Genomic DNA, 24,108 nt, shown 5'->3' with positions numbered 1-24,108 from the left:
AAGTAAAGAGTTCCCCAGACAAACAAAAGCTAACAGAATTTACGACCACTAAACCAGCTCTGCAAGATATATTAAAGGGGACTCTCTGAGAGCAAAGGAGAGACTAAGTGACAAAGAGAAGGGATAAGAGAAAATCTCCAGAAATAATTACAAAACAAGTAATAAAATGGCAATAATACATATCCATAATAATTACTGTAAATGTAAATAGATTAAATGCTCCAATCATAAGTTATAGGGTGTCAGAATGGATAAAAAATAAAAACTCATCTATATGCTGCCTACAAGAGACTCTAAAGATAGATCTAAAGATACAGATTGAAAATGAAGGGATGGAGAAACATTTATCATGCTAATGGCTGTCAAAAGAAATTCAGAGTAGCAACTTATAGCAGACAAATAGACTCAAAACAAAGACTGTTGGGGCACTGGATGGCTCAGTCAGTTAAATATCTACCTTTGGCTCAGGTCATGATCCCAGGGTCCCAGGACTGAGCCCCACATTGGGCTCCTTGCTCAGCCGGGAGTCTGCTTCTCCCTCTGCCCTCCCCCTTCTTGTGCTCTCTCACATTCCCTCTCATGCTCTCTCTCTCTCTCAAATGAACAAATAAAATCTTTTAAAAAGTAAATAATAATTAAATAAAACAAAGGCTGTAAAAAAAAAAAAGGAGGGCATCATATAATCATAAAGGGAACAATCCAACAAGAAGATACGACAATTGTAAATATTTATGCACCCAACATGGGAGTACCCAAATATATAGAACAATTCATAATGAACATAAAGAAATTAATTGATAATAACACAATAATAGTAGGGGACTTTAACATCCCACCTACATCAGTGGACAGATCATCTGAACAAAAAACCAACAAGGAAACAATGGCTTTGAGTGACACACTGGACCAGATAGACTTAGTAGAATATTCCATCCAGAGGCACTTGTGTGGCTCATTCAGGTAAGCATCTGACTTTGGCTTAGGTCCTGATCTTGGGATCCTGAGATCAAGCCGCGGATTAGGCTTCATGCCCAGCAGGGAGTCTGCTTATCCATCTCCCTCTCCTTTTGCTCTCCCCACCCTTGCTCGCTCGCTTGCTCTCTCTCTCTCAAATAAATAAGCACCATTTAATAATTGTTCCTTTACAAGTATTCTTTCTCTCTCTGTCTCTGATGGTATTGAGATTTTCTTATTAACCTGGACTTTTGCACTTGCTCTATGAAAGTTTGGGGTATGAATTTATTTTCATGTATTTTTCTATAGGTTTAGTGATTATGATGGTTTTTATCATAGCTATCATACTGACCTTTAGTACTGGAATTATCTAAACTATTATACATTCAAACATTGCTTATCTGCTCTGCCTTCTGTCTTCTATTTCTGAAATTTTTGTTTGGATATATGTTAAAGCATCTATCCCCCATGACTGTTAACTACTTTTTCCCAGTTTTCATCTCTTTGTACCTCAGTATCTTATCCTTTTTTTAAAAAGATTTTATTTTTTTTAAGTTTTGTTTATTTATTTGAGAGAGAGAGAGCACAAGTGGGGGGGGCAGAGGGAGAAAGAGAGAGAATCTGAGGCTCACTCCTTGCTGAGGGCAGAGCCCAACACAGGACTCAATCCCACAATGCTGAGATCACAACCTGAACCAAAACCAGGAGTCAGACAGTTAACCAACCATCCACCCAGGCACCCTTAAAGATTTTATTTTTAAGTAATCTCTGCACCCAACATGGGACTCGAACTCACAACCCCAAGATCAAGAGTCACAAGTTCTACTGACTGAGCCTGCCAGGCATCCCTCTGAGTATCTTAATCTTTGTGAATTTCTTGATCCTCGTTTCCAGATTACTGTCTTTTCTACTATATCTAGTTTAGAATTTCTGGTGTTTACTAGGGTTTTCTTTTCCAGTAATATATTTTCATTTTCAAAAATTTTTATTGCATATTTTCATATGCATCTATTCTTTTCTTTTGATTTTGTTTCATAGTTTCTTATTATTTTTATAAATGTCCTCCTTTTATTTCTTTGAGAATCTTAAAGCCTTAATTTTAAGATGCTTTCTGATTGCTCTCTGTATGTATTTGTTTTGCAGTTTACGCTTAGGTTAACTACTGATTATTAAGATTTGTCTTTCTTGGCTTTAAGTTTTCCTTGTGTTCTTTGGAAATTAGTTTGCAGGCTTATCTTGAAGGGAAACTTTTTTCTCTTATTTCATCTTTTCCTGCTTATTCTAATCACTGACTCAGGGAGGGGGAATGGGGGGAAGGTTGACCTGCATTTTAAGAGGTAGGCTTTGTCTTCATCCTCTGGCTCCCTAGGTTTGCATAAGCTTTATCTGAGTTTTTTTTACAATGTCTTTTTCAGAGTTGGGGGAATCACACCTCAGTGCAGATTTTATTTAGAGAGACCAGCTGAACTCTTTTGTCAGGTGATTCTTTTAAATCTCCACTACCCTGTACTGTCAACCACTGGTGCCTCTGACTGCTACCAAACCTGGAACCTAACAAGTCTGCACTGTCAGCTTGCTTACTGCTTTGTGTTCTGTTACATGGGGATATTTATTTTTTAGTGCACATATATCTTTTAATTTTTTTCTCTCTGTACTTTATAATATGAAGTATATGAAACAGGTAAGTCTCTAAAATGTGTACTCACAGTGCCATCTTGACCAGAAGTCCTATTGCCATAGTTTGGAATTTGGAAATTAGGTTATGAATCTTTGTCAAACTTGTCTTTATATATATGTCATCTGTCATAAAATATCATATATATGTAAGATTCTTTCTCCTGTTTTGTTTAATGCATAGTTTTGTGCATCCAAATAAGAATATGAATACCAATTCATATTCTAAGGGTCTGACTTCTAGACTCAAAATGAATGGATTTAAATCATGGCATTGAGATTTGCTTCCTATGTGACTCAAACTTTCAAAGACTTTCATTTCCTCATCTGTATTTATGAGTTTTGATCTACCTCATAGACATCTATAAAGGATTAAATATGCTAATCTATAAAACATTAGCATAATATGCAACTCATAGTAAGCTCCCAGTGAATGTTAACTATTATTTGTACAAAAGAGTTGCACGATATTTACGTTTAGTTTTAGAAATTCACCTTTTCACACAATACAACCTAACCCTACACCTAAAGGAGCTGGACAAAGAAAGCCTAAACCCAGCAGGAGAAGAGAAATAATAAAGATCAGAGCAGAAATCAATGAAATAGAAATCAAAAAACAATAGAACAAATCAATGAAACTAGGAGCTGGTTCTTTCAAAGAATTAATAAGATTGATAAACCCCTGGCCAGACGTATCAAAAAGAAAGAGAAAGGACACAAATAAATAAAATCATGAATGAAAGAGGAGAGATCACAACCAACACCAAAGAAATACAAACAATTATAAGAACATATTATGAGCAACTATAGGCCAACAAATTTGACAATGTGGAAGAAATGGATGCATTCCTAGAGACATATAAACTACCACAACTGAACCAGGAAGAAAGAGAAAACCTGAACAGGCCCATCACCAATAAGGAGATTGAAGTCATCAAAAATCTCCCAACAAGCAAGAGCCCAGGGCCAGACGGCTTCCCAGGGGAATTGTACCAAACATTTAAAGGAGAATTAATTCCTATTGTCCTGAAATTGTTCCAAAAAATAGAAATGGAAGGAAAACTTCCAAACTCATTTTACGAAGCCAGCATTACCTTGATCCCAAAACCAGACAGGGATCCCATCAAAAATGAGAATTATGGACCAGTGTCCTTGATGAACACAGATGCGAAAATTCTCACCAAAATACTAGCCAATAGGATCCAACAGTACATTAAAAGGTTTATTCACCACGACCAAGTGGGATTTATTCCAGGGCTGCAAGGCTGGTTCAACATCCGCAAATCAATCAATGTGATACAATACATTAATAAAAGAAAGAACAGGAACCATATGATACTCTCAATAAATACTGAAAAAGCATTTGACAAAGTACAACATCCTTTCCTGATCAAAGCTATTCAAAGTGTAGGGATAGAGGGTACATACCTCAATATCATCAAAGCCATCTATGAAAAACCCACTGCAAATATCATTCTCAATGGAGAAAAACTGAGAGCTTTTCCGCTAAGGTCAGGAACACAGCAGGGATGTCCATTATCACCACTGCTATTGAACATAGTACTGGAAGTCCTAGCCTCAGCAATCAGACAACAAAAAGAAATTAAAGGTATCCAAATCAGCAGGGAAGAAGTCAAACTGTCACGCTTTGCAGATGATATGATGCTATATGTGGAAAACCCAAAAGACTCCCCTCCAAATCTTCTAGAACTTGTATAGGAATTCAGTAAAGTGTCAGGATATAAAATCAATGCACTGAATTTAGTTGCATTTCTGTACACCAACAACAAGACAGAAGAAAGAGAAATTAAGGGGTCGATCCCATTTACAGTTGCATACAAAACCATAAGATACCTAGGAATAAACCTAACCAAAGAGGCAGAGACTCTGTACTCAGAAAACTATAAAGTACTCATGAAAGAACCTGAGAAAGACACAAAGAAATGTAAAAATGTTCCATTAGAAGAACAAATATTGTGAGAATGTCTGTTACCTAAAACAATCTACACATTTAATGCAATCCCTATCAAAATCCCATCCATTTTTTTCAAATAAATGGAACAAATAATCCTAAAATTTATATGGAGTCAGAAAAGACCTTGAATAGCCAGAGGAATACTGAAAAAGAAAGCCAAAGTTGGTGACATCACAATTCCAGACTTCAAGCTCTATTACAAAGCTGTCTTCATCAAGACAGTATGGTACTGGCACAAAAACAGACACATAGACCAATGGAACAGAATAGAGAGCCCAGAAATAGACCTTCAACTCTATGGTCAACTAATCTTCGACAAAGCAGGAAAGAATGTCCAATAGAAAAAAGACAGTCTCTTCAACAAATGGTGTTGGGAAAGTTGGACAGCCACATGCAGAAAAATGAAACTGGACCATTTCCTTACACCACACATGAAAATAGACGCAAAATGGATAAAGGACCTCAATGTGAGAAAGGAATCCATCAAAATCCTTGAGAACACAGGCAACAACCTCTTCTACATCAGCCGCAGCAATTTCTTCCTAGGAACATTGCCAAAGGCAAGGGAAGCAAAGGCAAAAATGAACTCTTAGGACTTCATCAAGATCAAAAGCTTTTGCACAGCAAAGGAAACAGTTAACAAAACCAAAAGACAACTGACAGAATGGGAGAAGATATTTGCAAACAACATATCAGATAAAGGGCTAGTATCCAAAATCTATAAAGAACTTATCAAACTCAACACCCAAAGAAGAAAGAATCCAATCAAGAAATGGGCAGAGGACATGAACAGACATTTCTGCAAGGAAGACATCCAGATGGCCAACAGACACCTGAAAAAGTGCTCCACATCACTCAGCATCAGGGAAATACAAATCAAAACCACAATGAGATACCACCTCACACCAGTCAGAATGGCTAAAATTAACAAGTCAGGAAAATGACAGATGCTGGCGAGGATGTGGAGAAATGGGAATCCTCCTCCACTGTTGGGAATGCAGGCTGGTGCAACCACTCTGGAAAACAGCATGGAGGTTCCTCAAAAAGTTAGAAATAGAGCTACCCTATGACCCAGCAATCGCACTACTGGGTATTTACCCTAAAGATACAAATGTAGTGATCCGAAGGGGCACGTGCACCCGAATGCTTATAGCAGCAATGTCCACAATAGCCAAACTATGGAAAGAACCTAGATGTCCATCAACAGATGAATGGAGGGGCGCCTGGGTGGCTCAGTGGGTTAAAGCCTCTGCCTTCAACTCAGGTCATGATCCCAGGGTCCTGGGATCGAGCCCCGCATCAGGCTCTCTGCTCATCGGGGAGCCTGCTTCCCTTCCTCTCTCTCTCTCTGCCTGCCTCTCTGCCTACTTGTGATCTCTGTCTGTCAGATAAATAAATAAAATCTTTAAAAAAAAAAAAACAGATGAATGGATAAAGAAGAGGTGATATATATATACAATGGAATACTATGCAGCCATCAAAAGAAATGAAATCTTGCCATTTGCAATCACATGGATGGAACTGGAGGGTATTATGCTTAGCGAAACAAGTCCATCAGAGAAAGACAACTATCATATGATCTCCCTGATATGAGGAAGTGGAGATGCAACGTGGGGGGTTTGGGAGATGGGAAAAGAATAAATGGAACAAGATGGGATCAGGAGGGAGGCAAACCATAAGAGACTCTTAATGTCACAAAACAAACTGAGGGTTGCCAGGGGGAGAAGGGATCAGGAGATTGTGGTGGGGTTATGGACATTGGGGAAGGTGTGTGCTATGGTGAGTGCTGTGAAGTGTGTAAACTTGGCAGTTCACAGACCTGTACCCCTGGGGCTAATAATATATTATATGCTAATTACAAAAAAAAAGAAATTTACCTTTTTGCCTATTATAATTCTCTTTTGTAAGGTAATATTTAAGTATGTCCCCTAATGTATGTGATATATTAATTTGTACTTTGAAATTTAATATAACCAGGGTTTTTAAACATCCACACTATATGTCTTTTACTTGGTGGATAATTTAAATTATCTCCAAAGGTGTTTTTAACTACTGGGTATTTTTTCCTTACAGACCATCTTTAAGACTTAACTTTCTCAACAGATATAACTATCATTAGTTTTCTCTAAACTAGTCATATGTGTATTTATGGCAGGTATTGATAATTATATATGTATGTATACATATATATTTATAACTTTGTGAAAATAGAAAATCAGTTGGTCTCAGGATCAGATCTGGGTTCCAGTCTGGCCTCTGCCAATCTCTGGAGGTTGATCTTTTTTTTTTTTTTTTTTTTTAAGATTTTATTTTTTTATTCTAGAGGTAGAAAGAGAGAGGGAAAAAGAGAGCATGAGTGGGGGAAAGGAGCAGAGGGAGAGGCACAGTGAGATATTCTGCGCTGAGCACAGAGCTAGACATGGGGCTGGATCCCACAACCTGAGATCATGACCTGAGCCGAAATCAAAAGTCAGATGCTCAACCAACTGAGCCACCAGGTGCCCCTGCGGGTAGGATCTTATCCAATCACCTCACTTCTCTGAACTTCAATTTCTTGATTTATAAAACAGAGCTAATATTACCCACATATTCAGAGTATAAAGATGAAATTAAATAAGATACAAGAATTCAGTCTGTATGTTGCAAATCACTCCAGAAATATAAGCTATGATTGTTTATCATCACTTACAGCAGCTTTACAGAGCTCCAATGGAAAGCAGGTAACCCTGAGCCTGGAAAGTTTTTTTCACTTGCAAATCATTCTGTACTTTTCACAGTAAGGAGAAATTCTCAGTGAGGGTTCTGTGAAGAATGATTCTTAGGGGATGGCAGTGAAGTAGATATAGATTATCTGGTATTTGTATTTGACAGTTTAACTGCTGAGACCAAGGTTTTAGAATCCTTTGCTCTTTCAAACAGAGTGTACAATATTTAGTTTTTAGCAATTTGGTTTTTTTTTTTTTAAGATTTTATTTCTTTGACAGAGAGAGATCACAAGTAGGCAGAGAGGCAGGCAGAGAGAGTGAGAGGGAAGCAGGTTCCCTGCTGAGCAGAGAGCCTGATGCAGGGCTCGATCCCAGGACCCTGGGATCATGACCTGAGCCGAAGGCAGCGGCTTAACCCACTGAGCCATCCAGGCGCCCCTAGTTCTTAGCAATTTGTAACAGAAATAAACAAACCCTAATTTTAGTTCTGAAGTCAGTTGAGCAGGTATTTCCTTCCCTGTTCAGATAAAATTAATAATACCTTTAGTGGACTATGGTGAACAAATCTAGGAACTAAGCTGCTTATCCTTAGTTGATAGCTCTTTTTAAGTCACAATAAATGTGTTCTCCACCTAAGTCTCCAATACAGATTTTCCCTTCCTTCTTCAGGCTCACATGAAGCAAAAACTACTCCAAGTAGAACATGCTTTGTTCTTGCTAGAGCCAGCAGAAAGGTTAAAGTAAAAATGCTGCTTCTGGAAGCAAAGTAAAAGGTTAGCACATAAACTTAAAGCTCCACTCACCTGTCTATAATCCCTTTCTTTCTTAACTGTCTTTTTAACTTTTCACATATGGTTCAAAACTCAAATCAATATTAAAAAGAACTCACCAAAAACCTTGCTGCCACCCATGTCCCTGTCTTCTCTGCCACCAACTCATTCTGGTAAAAGGTATTACTAGTTTCTTGTGTACCCTTTTGTTTGTGTTTGGACACACAACATACTAACACAGGTAGACACAAATACAGATATATTCTCACCTTTCTTACACAAGAGGTAGCATACAATATATTTTGTTATAGTTTGCTTTTTTTTTCTTTGCTGAACAATTTTTCTTGGCGTTCTGGTAGGTTTTTTATTAGTTTTGTTTTGGTTTTTGTTTTAATATTCTTGACTCCTGTTCAGAGCCACATGGTTCTACATTGGAAGTATGTCATAGTTTATTTAATCAGCCACTTGTGGAGGAACATTTGAGTTACTTTCAATCTTTGGTGATATAAACACTGCTACAGTGGAAGAAATAGAGTATTATTGTTTTGTGCATGTTTAGGATATCTGTAGGTTAAATTTCCGAAGCAGGATTACTAGGTCAAAGAGTTAATGCATTAAAAAAAAAAATAAACTATTGTTTCAACCATCTCAGAGCAACAGAGAGTGGGGGCATTGGGGATGGAACCTGTTTCAAATTGTGCAGACAGGTCTGGATTTGGTTTGGGCTTCATTATTCCATTGCCACGTGGCTTTTTAGGTAAGTCACTACCCTTCTCGTGGAGGCTTGGTGTGTACCCTTCTGCAAAAATTGGAGATTACTCTCTATGTTAATTGGATAATTGTAAAATCAGATGAGATAATGGATGGGAACTGTCAGCATTGCCCACCTTTAAGGTGCTATAATTATTAACCTGAAAGTGGCCACAACCCTGGTAGTAGGCTATGGTGGTATAGTATGCTCACTTGCTCCTTTAAAAAAAAATTATCATACAATAAAACTGATTTCTTTGTTTTGATGTATCATCCTACAAATTTTAACACACTCATAAATTCGCATAACCATCACCATAACCAGAATACAAAATAGTAAGTGCATTTTTAAATTTTAATAAGTATTAGCTATACTCTCCTTAAAGATTGTACACCCACACTGTACTTCCCCCAACAATACATGAGTGACTTTCTCTCATTGCTTTGGCAGAAGATAGAGTCGATTGTCTGTTTGCTGTGATTGTTTGTTGTTAGAGCATTTCCCATGCAGAGACATAAGCATTGAACTAGGGCTACAGTAGCTGTCTGGTCCTTCTTCCCTTGGTTAAAGTTGCTTAAGCTTAAAATCAGTAGCTTAAAAAGAAAAATAAATACTAAACAGAGGCCTCGTATTTTAATCACATTTTAAAGCAGCTACTTTTCCCATCTGCTCCTGAAACAAACAGACAACTAAGTCTATAGGACTCTGTCATTCTGAATAACTAAGGGATAACTGAAAGAAAAGAAACCAAAAAAAGGAGTCTAGATTGTAGTTTTGTATCTTTGAGATTGTAATTGTTCTTCACTAAATGTTCACAAGTCTGGATGCATACTTAACTTGTCTTTTCTCCCTCTTACCCAATGCCAAGACATTTGGAAATGAAAGCATGGTTAAGATCTTACGGTTTTGTATTTTCATTTGTAAGCTTACTAAAAAAAGAATGGTATTAGTAGGATTGATATGAGAAAATTGGACTAAAGTATTTGAAACATTTTCTTTATTATAAATGTAAATGAACTATACATAACCAAAATAGCATTATTTATTCTAGATTTACAAAACCACCGGCCTACAAATCAGATTCAGCGCATATAAAAATAATTTATGTATCAACAAATTAATAAGTTAATTTATTATTATGTCATTTGTGCCATACACTCTTTCAAAATTAGAAAATCTTACATTAAAGTTAACATTTCTGACACTGCTTGAATAATCAGAATATCTGGCCACAATCACCCATATTATCATATGGCAGCTGTTAATTGGTGCACGTACTCTAATTCACTACATTTTTATACCTGGCACTTGACTCATTTTTATCCTACTTGTTCTTCAGAATACTATATACTTGATTAAAGTTTTAATTGTTTGAACATCAGCAAATACTTGTTTTTATTACTCACATTCTCAAGTTTCCATATAGTATTTACCAATAATATTTCAATTAAAAAGTACAGTTATTATATTAAAGTATTTGTTCTTACAAACATGAAATCTGACATTTTATTTAACAGTTGGACTACTTAACATAGAGATTGTTTTTTCTCCTCTAAAAAAATGAATATATTTTCCTATCATCTTGGAAAAGTATCATTGATTTTTATCACTTTCCAAACGATCCTTGCTTTTTGTGTGACGGATTGATTATCCCATATCCATGTCATTTGACTTTTCATATATATCTTTAAAAAGACTTAGTTGCTGAGAAATATTATGGCAAGGTTAATCAAAATTATGATCATATTTCTCCTGTATTTCGATCCTTGAGCTGATGAGCTGACTTACCATACAACTTTTCATTGATTTTAATCTTCCAGACTTTGCAGACCTCTATTTAGGTGAGCTTTAATTACTTTTCATCCACTACCCTACATTCTGCACTGAAATCTCTCATGGAAGATGATGGTTGATTTCTTTGTTAACACTGTACTAGAGCTATGGAATGCTTTATTTATGAGTGCATGAAATTAAGGTTCACATCCATGTTAAGAAGGAATTCATTTTTCATTTTTAAGAATAAAAATTCTTTTTATGACTGTCCTGTATTACTATTGTTGTTATCTAAAAATAATTAATACCAGCACAAGGAATCCAAATGAAGTAGAAACAAAAGGTGTATAGAAAGTAGTAGGAGCATAGTAGTAGAAAGGAAAAGTTTAGTAAGACTTTGTTATGAAAAGTGTTAAACCAAAGATATTTAAATACAGGTTATAATTGTAACTGTAGTAATAACAAATATCAGTAAAGAATGAATGACATTTTAATTTTTTTTGTTATTTCTAACACATTTGATAACACAATATGGCATCAAACTCTTAATGTTTAACCTTCTAAGATGCTTTTAAAGAGGATTCTTTTTTTGCAAAAATATTCTGGGTCTTTTTTTGTTTGTTTGTTTTTCCAGTATTCCCAAGAGTCTCCCTAATCTTTGATATTCAAATTATTCTCCTTTGGAGCACCTGTTGAGTCATAAACCTTGCTGGTTTTCTTCTCTGTTTTACTTCTTAACTGTTCTAACTGGCTTTATGTGCAATTTGAGTAGTACTCAAATAGCGTTCATGAAATCCTGCATTTTTCCTTGATATTGACTTTGAGTCAATTTATATTATATTATTGTCAATTTCATTATATTATTTACAGCCATAAATGGAATCCTAAAAGAAGAAATAAATTTGCACCATCCAATGATGAAGGAAAGACCAACTAACAAAACTTTTATCATAATAGGTAAGGACAGGCTTTTTAGAGTTGAGGAGGGAAGAATATTTGAGTAGGAACAATTAATGAGTGATGTATAAATTAATCAGTATTTTATGATGTGAGAACTTTTGTTTGTGTGATGAATATTCAGATAATGAGAACTCTCTGTTTTGTCTTTAGTCTTCAGATATGAAACTGGCTTTCTGTGTGGCAAATTCTGAAGCTTTTCAAGTTTAATATAAAAGCTTCCCCATCTTACAAAAACTCATCAACTGTTTCTTTAAAAGTGCCATAAAAATGTGTTTTGTGTGTGTACACATATGTGTATAACCATCAGACATTGCACAAAAGTGAATTGATTTCTTCAAAGTAATAAGATGTAAATTCATCCAAAGCATTGACTTAAACTGGGCTGTCAGTGTTGATAGTGATATTTATTTAACATGAATAATATTCTAATTCCCAAGAAAGACATTTTTCTGTGTGATAGATATTAAACTAAAGAATGCAGTGCCAGTTGACTCACTGTTACATTATAATAGCTACCCCAAGTGCAAATCCATACCAAGGAAAAGAAAACCCTGATGACAGGACTAGATGAAGTACAGGTACAATTAACCATTCACTGCAGGGATGAATTTAGTACCATCTATCACAAGCTAATTTGTTAAAAGTGAGTCTTGGGGCTCCTGGGTGGCTCAGTTGGTTGAGCAACTGCCTTCAGCTCAGGTCATGATCCTGGAGTCCCGGGATTGAATCCCACATCGGGCTCCCAGCCCCACAGGGACTCTGCTCTTCCCTCTGACCTTCTCCCCTCTCATGCTCTCTCTCTCTCTCTCTCTCTCGCAAATAAATAAAATCTTAAAAAAAAAGTGAGTCTTGAAGTAGAAATAATGAAAAGAGAAAAAACAGTAGTCTAGAAATGGACGCTATTAATGTCCATACTCATGGTCAAATGTTAGAAACATTTATTAAACATCAGAATTTTTAAAATTCTGACCTTTACTGTTTAAAGACTTTTGAATAATGTTAAGACAAAGACTTTTCTGGGTTTCCTATATATGTACTAAGTTCTGTGATTAAAAAATAAATCTCGGGGCGCCTGGGTGGCTCAGTGGATTAAGCCGCTGCCTTCGGCTCAGGTCATGATCTCAGGGTCCTGGGATCGAGCCCCGCATCGGGCTCTCTGCTCCGCAGGGAGCCTGCTTCCTCCTCTCTCTCTGCCTGCCTCTCTGCCTACTTGTGATCTCTCTCTCTCTGTCAAATAAATAAAATAAAATCTTTAAAAAATAAATCTCATCCTAACTTGAATGATTTCTCTCTCCCCTGAACTTCTAGAAGCTTCATTTTCCATGTTGCTTTTTTTAATTTAAATTTTGTTAACATATGTGCAATACTGGTTTCTAGAGTAGAATTTAGTGATTAATCACTTACATAAACACCCAGTGTTGCCTTCTTGACAAATAATTTTGTACCAAACTTGAGACCTTACGCTATTTTCTGAAATTTATTTAAATTTCATATTGTTATTGAACTATTTTTGTGCCTGTACCTTCCCATCACTTTCTCCCACTTCTACTACAGTGCCTCGTAGACATTTATTTGATCTTACTGATACAAACCCATTCTTTTCTGGAATTAGAAAAAGGGCCTTGACTGCTATTTAAGATATGATACATTAATCTCCTAAAACTACGCAAACCTTTTTTTGTTTGTTTTTTGTTTTTGTTTTCTTTTTTTTGTTTTTCTTCCAATATTTTATTTAAAATCAAGTTAGCGTATAGTGCAGTATTTGTTTCAGGAGTAGAATGTAGTGATTCATCACTTACATATAATACTCAGTGCTCATTCCAGCAAGTGCCCTCCTTAATACCTATCAGTCATTTAGACCATTCCCCCTCACCACCCCTCCATCAACCATCAGTTTTTCTCTATAGTTAAGAGTCTTTTATGATTTGACTCCCCCTCTCTTTTTATCTTATTTTATTTTTCTTTACCTTCCCCATGTTCATCTGTTACTTTCTTAAATTCCACAAATGAATGAAATCATACAGTGTTTGTCTTTCTGTCACTGACTTATTTCGCTTAGCATAATACATTCTGGTTCTATCCACGTCATTGCAAATAGCAAGACTTCATTCTTTTTGATGGCTTAGTTATATTCCATTATATATGTATATTTATATTATACAATTATATAATATACATGATTTTCTTTATCCATTCATCTTTCAGTGGATATTTGGATTCTTTCCTTAATTTGGCTATTGTTGTTAGTGCTGCTATGAACATTGGGTACACATGCTCCTTTAAACCAGTATTTTTGTATTATTTGGATAAATACCTGATAGTGTAATTCCTGGGTCATAGGGTAGCTCTCTTTTTAACTTTTCGAGGAACCTCCATACTGTTTTCCCAGAGTGGCTGCACCAGTTTCCATTCCCATCAGCCGGTAAAAGGGTTCCCCGTTCTCTACCCTTGCCAACATCTGTTGTTTCCTGAGTTGTTAATTTTAGCCATTTTGACAAGCGTGAGGTGGTACCTCATTATGCTTTTGATTTGTCTTTCCCTGATGATGAGAGAAGTTGAACATTTTTTCATGCGACTCTTGGCCACATGTATGCCTTCTTTGGAGAAATGTCTGTTCATGTCTTCTGCCCATTTCTTAACTGGATTATTTAACTTTTGGTGTTGACTTTGATAAGTTCTTTATACCTTTTGGGTACTAGTCCTTTATCTGATATGTCATTTGCAAATATCTTCTCCTATTTCATAGGTTGCCTTTAGTTTTGTTGATTGTTTCCTTTGCTGTTATGCAAAACTTTTATAGCAAATATTAATATTACCCCCATTACTAAACTTAAGATGGGTTCTTCCTCCAATATAGCTTATAAGTAAAATTTCAAATATATGCTCTAAAGACTTTTAAAGATGATACTGCTCATGAAAATGAGGTATGTTTGTGAAGCTATGTAGAAGCAGAAACAATTAAACCTTGAGCAACATGGATTTGAACTGCATGGGCCATTTACATGCAGATTGCTTTTGATACAGCACAGACCTGTAAATGTATTTCTCTTTCTTACAATTTTCTTAATAATATTTTCTTTGTCTAGCTTACTTTATTGTAAGAATTCCGTATATAATACATGTAATATACAAAACATGTTAATTGACTGTATATGTTATCTATAAGGCTTCAGGTCAACAATAAGCTATTAGTAAAGATTTTTGGGAGTCAAAAATTATAAATAGATATTCAACTACATAGGGAGTCAGTGCCCCTGACCCTCATGTTGTTCAAGGGCCAACTGTATTTTTTTTACACTGCTGGTAGATGTAAATTGGTACAACTCTTAAAAGCAGTTAAGATATATATGTATACCAGAAGCCTAAAGTTATTATTATCCTTTACCCAATTTCTAAAAATCTATTCCAAAGAAGCATAGAAAAAGCCTTATCTCGAGGAAATTAGCAAGATTATTTATAATAATTAAATTTGGAAAGAACCTAAATGATAAACAGTAGTGAATGGTAATAAACAAATTACAGGACAATATTATGATATTGTTATACACAATGTTTGCAAAGATTTTGTTGAAGCATGGGATTTTTGGTAAAAATGCATAAAATTTTAAATTCTGGAAAAAGATATACAAAAATCAACAGTTGAACCATGAGTTGTGTTTGAGTGGTAGAATTGTTTCATTCTTACACTTCATTTGTATTACCTCATAACCCTATAAAAGCATATACAGTTGTTTATGAGTATCTGTTTGTCATAGATCCATTTGGAAAGTTTACTTTCTACCTTTGAATTCCTGTAACATTTTTGTTGAAAAAAATTGACCATAAATGAGGGTTTGTTTTTGGATTTTCAGTTGGATTCCATTGATCTGTGTCTTTCTTTATGCCAGTACCACACTTTCTTAATTACTTAGCTTTGTGATGATTACTGTAAGGTTTTTTAAATTTAATTTTATTTTTTCAGTGTTTCAAGATCCATTGTTTATGGACCACACCTAGTACTCCACGCAACACATGGCCTCCTTAATACTCACCAACAGGCTCACCCATCCCCCAACCCCCCTCCCCTCTAAAACCCTCAGTTTGTTTCTCAGAGTCCACATTCTCTCATGCTTCATCTCCCTCTCCAATTACCCCCACTTCACTTTTCCTTTCCTTCTAGTGACCTTCATGTTATTCTTTATATTCCGCAAGTAAGTGAAACCATGTAATAATTGACTCCCTCTGCTTGACTTACTTCACTCAGAATAATCTCCTCCAGTCCTGTCCCTGTCGACAAAAAAGTTGGGTATTCATGATTTCTGATGGTTGAGTAATATCCCATTGTATATATGGACCATATCTTCTTTATCCATTCATCTGCTGAAGGGCATCCTGGCTATTTCCACAGTTTAGCAACTGTGGCCATTGCTGCTATGAACATTGGGGTACATATGGCCTTTTCACTACATCTTTATCTTTGGGGTAAATACCCAATAGTGCAATTGCAGGATTATAAGGTAGCTCTACTTTTAATTTCTTAAGGAATCTCCACACTGTTTTCCAAAGTGGCTGCACCAACTTGCATTCCCACCAACAGTGTAAGAGGGTTCCCCTTTCTCCATATCCTCTCCAACACTTGTTGTTTACTGTCTTGTTAATTTTGGCCATTCTAACCAGTGTAAGGTGGTATCTCAATGTGGTTTTGATTTGAATCTCCCTGGTGGCTAATGATGATGAACATTTTTTCATGTGTCTGTTAGCCATTTGTATGTCTTCTTTGTAGAAGTGCCTGTTCATGTCTTCTGCCCATTTTTTAATGTAATTATGTGTTTTTTGAGTGTTGAGTTTGAGGACTTCTTTATAGATGTTGCCTATCAGCCCTTTGTCTGTAGTGTCATTTGTGAATAACTTCTCCCATTCCGTGGGTTGCTTCTTTGTTTTGGTAACTGTTTCCTTTGCTGTGCAGAAACTTTTTATCTTGATGAAGTCCCAAAAGTTCATTTTCACTTTTGTTTCCTTTGCCTTTGGAGACATGTCTTGAAAGAAGTTGCTGTGGCTGATACTGAGGAGATTACTGCCTGTGTTCTCCTCTAGAATTTTGATGGCTTCCTCTCATGTTGAGGTCTTTTATCCATTTCGAGTTTATTCTTTGTGTATGATGTACGATTCTTTGCGTGTGGTTTACAAGAATGGTCAAGTTTCATTCTTCTATACATAGCTGTCCGATTTCCCCAGCACCATTTATTGAAGAAACTGTCTTTTTTCCACTGGATTTTTTTCCTGCTTTGTCGAAGACCTATTTGACCATAGACTTTAGGGTCCATATCTGGACTCTGTTCCATTGGCCTATGTGTTCTTTTTTTTGTGCCACTACTATGCTGTCTTGGTGATTACATGACCAGGTAGGTCCCTGGGGTGCAAGGGTGGTTCAACATTCGCAAATCAATCAATGTGATAGAATAAATCAATAAGAGAAAAAAAAAGAACCATATGGTCCTCTCAAGTGATGCAGAAAAAGCAGAAAAAGCATATGTATTTAACAAAATACAGCATCCTTTCCTGATTAAAATGCTTCAAAGTATACAGATGAGGGAGCATTCCTCAACTTAAAATCCATCTATGAAAACCCACAGCAAATATCATTCTTAATGGGGAGAAGCTAACAGCCTTCCCATTGAGATCAGAAACACAACAAGGATGTCCACTCTTGCCACTGTTGTTCAACATAGTACTAGAAGTCCTAGCAACAGCAATCAGACAACAAAAAGAAATAAAAGGTATTCACATTGGCAAAGAAGAAGTCAAACTCTCTCTCTTCACAGATGACATGATACTTTATATGGAAAACCCAGAAGACTCCACCCCCGAATTATTAAAACTCATACAGCAGTTCAGTAATGTGGCAGGATACAAAATCAATGCACAGAAATCAGTTGCTTTCTTATACACTAACAATGAAACTATAGAAAGGGTAATTAGAGAATTGACTCCATTTACTATAGCACCAAGAACCATCAGATACCTTGGAATAAGCCTAACCAAAGAGTTGTAAAATCTCTGTACTTGAGGAACTACAGAATACTAGTGAAAGAAATTGAAGAAGACACAAAAAGATGGAAAAACATTCTATGCTCAGATCAGAAGAATAAATATTGTTAAAATGTCTGTACTGCTCAGAGCAATCTATACTTTCAATGCCATCCCAATCAAAATACTACCGGCGTTTTTCAAACTGCTGGCACAAAACAATCCTAAAATTTTTTTTTCCATTTTATTTATTTTTTCAGCATAACAGTATTCATTGTTTTTGCACAACACCCAGTGCTCCATGCAAAACGTGCCCTCCCCATTACCCACCACCTGTTCCCCCAACCTCCCACCCCTGACCCTTCAAAACCCTCAGGTTGTTTTTCAGAGTCCATAGTCTCTTATGGTTCGCCTCCCCTTCCAATTTTTTTTAACAATCCTAAAATTTATGTATCCTAAAATTTGTGTGGAACCAGAAAAGACCCCAAATCGCTAAGGAAATGTTGAAAAAGAAAAACAAAGCTGGGCATCATGTTGCATGATTACTGTAAGGAATTGAGTTCTCCAACTTTGTCCTTCTTTTTCAAGGTTGTTTGTCCTGGCTATTCTGGGTCCCTTGAATTCTCATATAAATTTTACATTCAGCCTGTCAATTTCTACAAAGAAGCCAGCTGAGATTTTGATGGAGATTGCATTTAACCTAAAGATCAGTTTGGGGAATGTTGCGTCTTAGCAATAGTAAGGCTCATGTTCATCCATGAACATGTATTTCCATTTAGTTAAGTCTTAATTTTCTTCAGTAATCTTTCATAGTTTTTAGAATGTAATTTTATACTTCTTTTGCTAAATTTGTTCCTAAATATTTTATTCCTTTGATACAATTTTAAATGGAATTGTTTCTTTTCTTTTTATTATTATTCTTTTTATTATTTTTTTATTATGTTCAATTAGCCACTGTATAGTACATCATTAGTTTGGAATTGTTTCTTAATGTCATTTCATATTATTCATTGTCAATATAGAGAAAGTAACTCATTTTTTATATTGATCTTGTCTTGCAACTTTGCTGAACTCATTTATAAATTTTTATAGTTTCTTAGAGAATTTCCTACAAAGAAGACCATATCATCTGAAATAGAGATAGTTTTACTTATACCTAATCTAGGTCCTTCATATTTCATTTTCTTGCCTAGTTTCCCTGGCTAGAACCTCCAGTATAATGTTGAAGTGTTAAGAGTGGATATCCTTTGTCTTTTTCCTAATCTAGGAAGAAAGCACTCGTTCTTTTTTTTTTTTTTTTTTTTTTAGATTTTATTTATTTATCTGACAGACAGAGACCACAAGCAGGCTCCCTGCTGAGCAGAGAACCCAATGTGGGACTCAATCCCAGGACCCTGAGATCATGACCCGAGCCTAAGGCAGAGTCTTCAACCCATTTAGCCACCCGGCACCCCAAAAAAGTGCTCATTCTTCCCCTGTTAATTATGATATGAGCTGTGGATTGTTAATAGATGGTTTTTATTCTTTGAGGAATTTCCCTTCTCTAATTCTAATTTGTAGAGGATTTTTAAAAGATTTTATTTATATATATTTGAAAGAGAGAGAGATAGCAAGAGAGAGTATGGGGGTATAATGGGAAGAGGGAGAAGCAGGATCCCCACTGAGCAGGGAGCCCTACACAGGGCTTGATCCCAGGACCCCAAGATCATGACCTGAGCTGAAGGTAGACACTTACCCACTGAGCCACCCAGGTACCCCTAATTTATAGATACATATATTTTTCAAATATTTTATTTATTTATTTGGCAGAGAGATCACAAGTAGGCAGAGAGGCAGGCAGAGAGAGAGAGAGAGAGAGAGAGAAGCAGGCTCCCTGCTGAGCAGAGAGCCCGATGCAGGGCTCGATCCCAAGACCCTGAGATCATGACCTAGGCGGAAGGCAGAGGCTTAACCCACTGAGTCACCCAGGGGCCCCTAATTTGTAGATATTTTTATCATCAAGAGGTGTTGGATTGATTTTATTTATTTGTTTGTTTGTTATTATTTATTTATTATTATTTTATTTGTTCTGTTGAGATAATAACATGATTTTTCTTTATTCTACTGATATAGTGTATTAAATTAATTGATTTTGGATGTTAAACCAACCTTACATTCCTGGGATAAGTTCCATATAGTCATAGTGTATGATACTTTTTATACATTGCCAGATTTGGTTTCCTGCTACTTAATTTAAGATGTTTGTGTCTAGGGGCGCCTGGGTGGCTCAGTGGATTAAGCTGCTGCCTTCGGCTCAGGTCATGATCTCAGGGTCCTGGGATCGAGCCCCACATCGGGCTCTCTGCTCCGCGGGGAGCCTGCTTCCTCCTCTCTCTCTGCCTGCCTCTCTGCCTACTTGTGATATCTCTCTCCATCAAATAAATAAATAAAAAATCTTAAAAAAAAAAAAAAAAGATGTTTGTGTCTAGGGGTGCCTGGGTGGCTCAGTTGGTTAAGCAGCTGCCTTCAGCTCAGGTCATGATCCCAGCATCCTGGGATCGAGTCCCACATCAGGCTCCTTGCTCTGCAGAGAGCCTGCTTCTCCCTCTGACTCTGCTTGCCACTCTGTCTGCCTGTGCTTGCGCGCTCTCTCTCTCTCTCTCTCAATCTCTCTCTGACAAATAAATAAATAAAATCTTTTAAAAAATAAAAAAAAGATGTTTGTGTCTATATTCATAAAAGAGATTGATCTGTAGTTTTCTTTTCATGCGATGTCTTTGTCTAATTTTTGTATCAGAGTAATAATGGCTTCAAAATGAGTTGAGAAATGCTCTCCCACAAATTAGTTTCTACTCACTTTTTTCCCTGTATTTAAGTCATACTTTAATGTTTTTTGCATGTCATAATTTTTTGTTGTTGGAAATTTGACATTTTCAATAGCCTATCAACTCGAGATACTGAGCCTCTCTTCCAGGACTTTTTTATTGTTGTTTGCTTGTTTATTTGTTTAATTACCTAGCTAGACTATTTTAGGGAGGTCTGTTTCCCCCATTGTGTCAGGCTTCTGATAATACTCCTGAAATGGTTTGGATTTGCCCATGCACATGGTCACCATGTAATAACAGTATTTATAACATAGTTCTTTTTTACTTTCTTGATCCTTATTATGGTATCTGCCTCTATTGGTATCTCACACATCTGTTGAGCTTCACTGATTGCCAGTGGAATACTCTGTTGTTTTTGACAAGGCTTAAGGACACAAATTATTCTATAGTCTGATCCAATTAAAATCTGGTCTCTTTGCTAGAGTAGGTTTTGAGGCCTTTCTTTTTGAAGTTTGTTCCTATCCCAGAAGGACTCTTCTTTCTCTCCTTCTTTGGTTTCTCTGGTAAAAATCCCATTTTCCTGATGTATATTCTTGTTTGGTTTGGTAACTGATAAATCCATTCATTTCTAATTCTGTACTGATGTGGCCTGCCATTTATCTTGTTTCTCGTGAAGAGTTACTAGCCTTCTTGTACTTTCTTATTTGTGTCATCCTTAATCTTGAACTTTTCTACACTCTGTTCTAAATAAAATTACTCATTTTGGAGAGAGCTTTAAAAACTCAGTTTTATGGCCTGCATCTCTGCCTAGGCAAAATCTCTGAGCCACTGCTCTGAAGCTAAGGACAAGGACAGTGGCCCACTTTTCTTGGGGTGACACCCATTTTATGAATGGAGCAGTTGGTGGAACAGTCGCCAATGATCTTCTTGGCTTGCCCTGCTGATGTGGAACTTCTACCCTGAAACTGAGCTGGGGCAAGGGTGATTGAGGCCATTTGTTCAAAGCCTTCCTCACCTGGAGTAAAACCTCTGCTCTGTAAGTAAGGGCTAATTACAGTTACAGAAAAGGTTGTTCATTTGCTTTTTGCTCTTAAAACAGTTTCTAGAAATTTTAAATGTTTGTGCTTCTACAAATTTTCCAGCTTTGACTGTTTCTCTGGTATGCTCCTTACTCCTCATCCATTCCAAAAGTGGATCTGGGCCATTACCTTTTGGATGGTATCCCATCAACATTTCTGTTCTTCTCAGAAGGATCTTTGTTTCTCTGTGATTTATCATTTATTAATCTATTGGTTTAGCTCTAGAAATCAGCATCATCATGCCACAAACCACTTCATATGCTAAGGGCAATGAATTACAGCATGCCCAAATGTCAATAATACATGTTTAGATTTAATGTCAACATGTGTGAATAGGAGCAGCCTAGCTTAAGATCATCTGTTTATACAGATGATACCCTGTAGGTCATCTAGGAAAGGGAATAACTAATTCTGGATCATAGGCAGTCTTGGGTTTTATCATGTTATCACCCCCATCCATACCAGTGTGACAAAGCGGGAATAGGGAAACTTTCTGTTTCTCTGATAGAAGACTTATCCCCCAGTTAACCCAAACTACATTAGTACGGACTGGATTCTCCTTCCTTCTACAGCAACCATTCTCTTCCCAGAGCTTCCCTGGCAAAAGGTGATCTTGGTCTGTCCTCTGTTTTAAAAGTTTTGTTTAAAGTTCAGAAGTTTAAGAGTTCTTAATTTTAAGAGCTTAACTCCAAAAAGTTAAAGAATTTTTAAGAGTTCTTGCTTCCCCCTTTCTAATCTACATTGACTGATCATCTACTTTAATTCACCCACAAAAACTGAAAGAACATCTGGTTCTATTGTCTGACTGAACTTTCAGACACCTACATATAAGATATATAAAATTTCAGGGTTTTTTAATAAGATTGTGTTTATTATAGAGAGAGAGCATGGGGGGAGAGCAGGAGGAGAGGGGGAGAGAATCTCAAGCAGACTCTATACTCTGATGCAGGGCTCCATCTCATGATCCTGAGATCACAACCTGAGCCAAAACCAAGAGTCAGACACTCAATTGATTGTGCCACCCAGGTGCCCCTGTAAAATCCCAGTTTTATTCCATTTTCTTAGGGATATTTTTCTCTTTTGTTTTATAACTTATGCACAGTCATTTCCCATTATTTACTGAAGTATTTGTTTTATTGTACTTCTCCCACATGCAAGATTAATAGTTTTCTATGTTGTATCATTCCTAGTTTCCCAAATGTCTGATGGCCGGGCTGTGTGATAAACTTCATAACCTTCCCTGTTTGACCACAGTTTACCCTTCTTGCCTCACATCTGATCTTCTGCCTGTGTTCCATACTGCACCAACAACTTACTGCTTTCTCAAAACACACCATTTATTTCACATGTCCATGTTTTTGATACCAGAAATGCTTAGCCAAGTGATTGCAACAATCTTCTGTTAATTTTGTGAGGAACCAGAGCCTCAGTCCACTCCTACTGACTCAGAATTTTTATGTTGATTTATTTAAAAGCTTCTCAGTTGATTTTAAAGCTACTTAAGAACCATTGCTATCCTCTTTTCTTTCCCTGCAGTGTCCTCCCAATCACATGCTCTCTCTTTGTCTGACAAAATCTTCCTCAACAAAAGCCAAAAAAGAGAGAGAAGGAAAGAGAGAGTAAGAGAGTGAGAGACCCAACTAAAATACTACTTCCAAAAAAATTTTCCTCATTTTTATCTCCATTTTTAATCTAGTGGATATTTGTTGTTGTTCTTGGTGAATTAGTATCAGAGTCCTCTTTCTTTGTTTAGGGGGTCCCTTAACTTCTAAATTAAAGATAGTTCCTACTTGGGAGGCTCAAAATGTCAACTACTTACTTTTGAGCATGAGTCTGTAAGCAAGACTCTGACTATTCAGGCATATACTCCACAGTCTTTGAGGCAAAAACTAGAGCCATGAGAAAACAGGCCATAGACTCCATTTTTAGAGAAGGTAAACATGTAGCAATGGGCAGCTGCTTCCAGTTTCCAGATACAATAGAAAAGCTATTCTAGAGGCAGCATCTAGCTTGCAGCTTCTAAACAGCAACATTGTACACTGGGGCCCCTCTTCCTGGCCTGGTAGCCTCCAAAGCTAATTCTCCAGCTTCCTGGAGAATTCTGTGAGGTCCTTCCTATTAATAAATTTACTTTCTGCTGAAATTGCATCAAGTTGGTTTCTATACTGGTAACTAAGATATAGAGACACCTAATAAAATAATCACCTTTCTATAGCCCCCATAGCACTTCATTTACAGGCCAAATGGGAATAAATCATATTGTTTTATTGTTAATTACCAGTAGAATATGGACTAACTGTCAAAAGGGAAGGAAAGAGCATTTTAGGCAGAAGGCCTAGCAGGAAGCCATGTGGCTGGAAGCAATATAGAGAATACCAGGACCCGAAGGGAACTTTTGCCTAAATGATAAATTAGACTAATTGGTGAGAGGTGTCAATGAATAGAAAACTGTAAGAGGAGTTAAGTAACTGGATCACAGTAGCTCTACAAGACCCTGTGAAGACATTTTTACTTCTATTAGGTTCAGTAACAATGTAAATCAATTGAGGTTTTTAAAATGGCAGATGTTATGCTCAGATTTGTATTTTGAAAAAACCTCCTCTGTGGCATGAATAATAAATTGGAGGTGGGGAAATGCTGGTGATTTTACTTGGATT

General features: G+C 36.5%; 1 protein-coding gene across 7 annotated transcripts in view; it reads left to right on the top strand.

The window, feature by feature from the left end:
• MBD5 (methyl-CpG binding domain protein 5) overlaps positions 1–24,108 on the top strand; it is a 486,733-nt gene that overhangs the window by 292,932 nt on the left and 169,693 nt on the right. For 2 of the 7 annotated variants that reach the window (XM_046019816.1, XM_046019813.1), the window contains exon 1: positions 11,462–11,559. The exons of 4 other annotated variants lie outside the window; for them this stretch is intronic. The gene's annotated coding sequence lies outside the window, so the exon portion shown is untranslated. Of the gene's footprint in view, positions 1–11,461; positions 11,560–24,108 lie in introns of those variants that run through there. One more of the 7 variants, XM_046019815.1, reaches the window with a different exon arrangement.

The sequence above is a fragment of the Meles meles genome, chromosome 9, assembly GCF_922984935.1.
Source record: "Meles meles chromosome 9, mMelMel3.1 paternal haplotype, whole genome shotgun sequence".
Taxonomy (NCBI): Eukaryota; Metazoa; Chordata; class Mammalia; order Carnivora; family Mustelidae; genus Meles; species Meles meles.
Note: the sequence above shows the minus strand (reverse complement) of the source record. Positions and strands in the feature narration are given on the sequence as shown.